Source organism: Suricata suricatta, chromosome 12 (assembly GCF_006229205.1).
Source record: "Suricata suricatta isolate VVHF042 chromosome 12, meerkat_22Aug2017_6uvM2_HiC, whole genome shotgun sequence".
NCBI lineage: Eukaryota > Metazoa > Chordata > Mammalia > Carnivora > Herpestidae > Suricata > Suricata suricatta.
The window spans coordinates 84,838,008-84,842,998 of NC_043711.1; the positions used below are offsets into that span (position 1 = coordinate 84,838,008).

General features: G+C 52.6%; 1 protein-coding gene across 1 annotated transcript in view; it reads left to right on the forward strand.

The window, feature by feature from the left end:
* TLDC2 (TBC/LysM-associated domain containing 2) overlaps positions 1 to 4,991 on the forward strand; it is a 20,544-nt gene that overhangs the window by 624 nt on the left and 14,929 nt on the right. The window lies entirely within an intron of this gene.

Below are 4,991 nucleotides of genomic sequence, written 5' to 3' on the forward strand. Positions count from 1 at the left end.
GCTCCCCGCCCAGCCGCCTCGGCTCGGGGGCGCGCGGCTCCGCGAACAAAAGGCGGACGCGGCGGGAGCGGCTGGGAGGGACACAGGCTGCGAGCGAGGGAGGGATCTGCGAGGCAACAGCGACCCCCTCGAGGGTCAGGCGGGCCTGGGCTGCCGCGGCCTGGGCTCCGTCCTCCTCCGCTCCGCCGCCGCCCCCTCCCCGGCCCGCCTGGGGAACGCTCCCGGCCGAGGCTCCCCTGCGCCCAGCGTCCGGGCAGGGGCCGCGGGAGCGGCGAGCGAGGGGACTCCCAGGCAGAGGCCGGGCCGACCTCAGATCGCCGGAGCCAGCATCCATATACACCGCCGGTGCCTCGCCCCTCGCGGCTGTGCGGAGCGTGCGCGAACTCCGCCCCCCTCAACCAGGCGAAGCAAGACCAATTATCCCATTGTACAGATGCGTAAACTGAAATCTAGGGAAGACACGCGATTAGCGCAAAGTCCCTGGCGAGGCTGGGATGGAACGCGAACCTCACCCCTCCAGGGCGTGCACTGGATCTTCTACCTCCGCCTCCTTCTTGCAGGCGCAGGGACCGTGGAGCCCTAGGTGCACGCCCAGCTCTGCACACTTTGACAAGCTGGGATCTTTCAGCTTTCAGACTCTGCCCGGCTAAAATGAGGCTGCCCATGATGAGGTGTCAGACCAGCGATGCTTTGGGAGTAGACTCTGGCCCCGGTAGGGAATGGCACGGACTGAGGACAACTACCCTGACCCCACACGTTTGTTTCCTTCCCAGGGCAGCCCCGGACAACCTGGGAGCGCTAGCTCTGGTGGTTTCTTTTCTTTCCTTCCAGGGCTGTGCTTCTGGTCCTGTTGTTGATTTTCCCGTGTCCATCACACCTTCCCAGCCTCCTTCCCCTCCCCCGCTCCTTGCCGCTACTCCTCCTCGCGGAGTCACAGCTGGGCCGAGCCAGTTTTAAGTCTTTAGGCTGCTCCGGTGGGCACACATCCCCTTAGAGTGGCACCCCCTTTGCGACCCGGAGAGGGGGGCAGGGTTGTTTTATCCCTCTGCAGCCTCTTCTCCCCTCCACCGTTCCTGCCTTCCCTCCTTTCCCTCCACCTCTTGTCCCATCCCCCATCCTTCCCACTCCCCCAATTCTGTTTCTTCACTTCCCCTGCCCTTGACACTCAGCTGGCACCAGGTCTGCTTCATCACTCTCTCACAGCGGTGAATACTGGGGTGTGCCCTCTCACCTGAGGCATGGCTTCATCCTGAACCAGGCAGGTCCTGGTGTGTGTGCACCTCCTCCCCCCCTCAGAGTTTGCCTCCAGGTGGCCCCACAGAGACACCCTGGAGCAGGGCCACCTAGCAAATTCTATGCAAAGTATTCCCACCCCATCCTGGCAAGGCACCAGCTCCCTCGTTCCCACTGAACTGACTGTCCGCTCACCTAGTCCATAGGCACCAGATAGGACAATGAGTAGACTTGTCACTGGCAGATTCCTGACCTCATGGAGCTTAGAGTAGAGGGGGGAGATGGGCTGCAATGGAATCATCACACAAAATACCACGAGGGTAGTATTGTGTGGCAGAGGGGCAAAGCCTTGCCACCTCCTGGGCCTCAGAACACCCACCCGGCCTAGTGTAATATAACAAATGACAGGGTCCTTCCAGCTCTGACGCCTCCATTTCTTGGAAACTGGTCCTTTCCTGGCACAGAGATGCTATAGAGTTCTTAGAAATGGTTTACCTTCTCTGTGTTTCAGTTTCTTCTCTATGCATTATGTAGGTATGGAGATGTTGGATGGTGTGAATCCAGGCAGGAGACATGCTAGACCAGGCCAGCTTAGCCACTCCTGACACACCCAAGGCCACACTGGTGGTCCTGAGATTAGAGTGGCCTGGATCTTCCCACTTGGACCTGGGCCCAAGTCCTGGCTCTACCACATATCCTGCCTGGGTCTCAACGCTGATGGCTGAGAAGGAGGCTGAGGGCCCTTCCTGCTCTGAAGGCCTTTGGACTTGAGGAGCCATTACTGCAGCGTAGCCCCAGCCACAGGCCCTGGTGGGGAGGGCTCCAGAGGTGGCCCGGGGCCTAGGTAGCGGCACTGGCCTCAGGCTTAGTTCAGACCAAGAAAACTGGACTTGCTGGGAGTCCAGAATGGGTGACATGCAGGCAGGGAGACTGTCTGCAGCTTCCTGACCATTGGCACTCACTTATGCCGGGCTCTGTGCTCAACCCTTCAGTAGAGAATCTCAGAAACTTTAGGAGTTTCTTGTGGCTGACTGCATTTTCCAAAGATAGGCACAGCAATACACAGCCCATCCAATCACTTCTTTTAAGTGTGGCTTTGACCCTCTTTCAGTTGATTGACGGGATCTATATTCTGTCCCCTTTAACCTGAGTAGGCCTTTGTGAGCGCCTCAACCAACAGAGAATGGCAAAAGTGATACTGTGACTTCCAAGGCTGGCTCCTAACAGGCCATTCGGCACTCTCTCACGCGCCCGTGCTCGCTCACTCGCTCTCAATCCACTCACCTTGGAACCCAGCTACCATGTTGGGAGGAAGCCCAGGCCTCATGGAGAGGTTAGCGAAGGTGCCCTAGCCAACAACTCCAGTTCGGGTCGCCGCTGGCCACCAGACATGGGAGAGAGGAAACCTTCAGATGACTCAGCCCCCAGCCCTGCAGCTGTCCCCGCCGATGCCAAGTAGAGCAGAAATGAGCGGGTCCTAAACTGCAAAATAAATATTGTTGTTTTAAGCCACTAAGTTTTGGGGCAGTTTGTTACGCAGCCATGGATAACTGGAATGCCTGTCCAAGGTCACGTAGCTTGGAAGTGGCGGAGCTGAGACTGATTGGAACCCAGGGTCATCCAGCTTCACAGTCTGTTGTGCTGCACTAGTGGATGATGCTCGGCTCAGGCAGACAGGGTATGGTGCATAAAGCTCTACTTAAGACAGAATGAAGCATCAAATTATTGTAAGAATTATATATCAGATTGTGGGAATTTTTCCCAATGGTTACCCAATGGGAAAAAGTTTATTTCTTCCTATTCAAGCTGCTAAATTGCCCGACATGATGAAAACTGAATGGAGACTAAATCCTGGAAGGCTTCAAAGAAGAGGTGATTTTTAAACTAAAGGTTTTTTTCCCCATCATACAAATTATGAAAGAAAGAAGTCACTGGCTGAGGGAGAATTAGAGGAATTAATAAGGAACCTGCTTTAAGTAGTGTAGTCAGGGGGCCTTGCTGAGGAAGTGACATTTAAATTGAGTTATTTAAAACAAAACAAAACAAAACCCTGGGCTCCTGGGGTGGTTCAGTCAGTTGAGCTTCTAACTCTTGATTTTGGCTCAGGTCATAATCCATGCTGAGTATGGAGCCTGCTTAGGATTCTCTTTCTTTCTCTCTCTCTCTCTCTCTCTCTCTTTCTGTCCCTCTTCCCTGCTCATCTGCTCTTTCTTTCTCTAAAATTTAAAACACAATTTAAGTTTTAAAAAATGTAAAGCCCTAAAACTTAGGGGTGGCAGGGGCACCTGGGTGGCTAGGTAGGTTAAGCATCTGATTCAGCTCATGATCTCACAGTTTGTGGGTTTGAGCTCCACATCAGGGTTCTCTGCTGTCAGCACAGAGCCCACATTGGATCCTCTGTTCCCCCCACCCTCGCACCTCCCTTGCACTCTCTCTCTCTCTCTCAAAAAGAAATAAGCATAAAATAAAAGTCCTAAAAAATAAAATAAATAAACTGAGTTATTCAGGGATGCCTGTCTGGCTCAGTCATTAGAGCATGCCACTCTTAATCTCAGGGTCATGAGTTCAAGCCCCCCATTGGGCATGGAGCCTACTTAAAATAAAAATTAAGAAAATATATATGGGGTGATTGGGTGGCCCAGTTGGTTGAGTGTCCAGTGTCAGCTCAGGTCATGATCTCATGGCTCATTAATTCAAGCCCTGCATTAGGCGCACGGCTATCAGCATGGGGCCCTCTTGGGATCCTCTGACCCCCTCTCTTCTGTCCCTCCCCTGCTTGCACTCTTTCTCAAAAGCAAACATTTAAAAACATATACGTGTATACATATATACATGTTTTATACACACATACACACACACACACACACACACACACACACACACACACACACACACACTGAGTTATTCAGAGAGCCAGACTAAGAGAATTCAGGCAGAGGGAAGAGCAAGGGCAAAGGCTCCAGAGGAGGGACAAGCTTGATAGATGTTTAGATGTTTAAGGAAGTAAGAAGGTCAACGTGACTGGGACTTGATGGGTGATGGACAGTAAAGGACAAGTTAAAGTTGGAGAGGAGCCAGGCATGCCCTAGGCACAGGCTTTATTCTTGCTGCAATGACAAGTTATTGGAGACTCTAAGCGGGGGCATGATAAAATCTAATTTCTGTTTTAAACAGGTCACTCTAGTTGGTCTGGAGTCATGAAGAGTCATCATCATTTGGACAATATTTAGATCCATGGGACCAGGTGAGGTCATGTGGGGAGAGCATCTATAGTGAGGAGAAAGACTGGCCCACAGGAGGAAGTTAAGAATTCCTGTTTCTAGGGGCACCTGGGTGGCAGTTGAGCATCGAACTTTGGCGCAGGTCATGATCTCACAGTTCATGATTCCAGCCCCGTGTGGGGCTCTGTGCTGTCAGTGCAGAGCCCACTTTGGATCCTCTGCCCCCCTTTCCCTCTGCCCCTCTCCTGCCTGTACTCTCTCTCTCTCTCAAAAGTAAATAAAACATTAAAAAACAATAATAAAGAATTCCTGGTTCTAGAAAGTGGGTAAAAGGAAAAGCCAGCCACAACAGACCAAGAGGGAGCAGCTAACGCAGCAATGTGTTGTCTGGAAGCCCAGATACAAGACCACACTGTCAGGTGGCGGAGAAGCTGGAGGAAGATAAGAGCAGAAAAGAGCTCCCTGCATAGCACATAGAGGTTTCTGAGGACCTTGACCATGACCAGAGTGGTGTGTGTGTGTGTGTGTGTGTGTGTG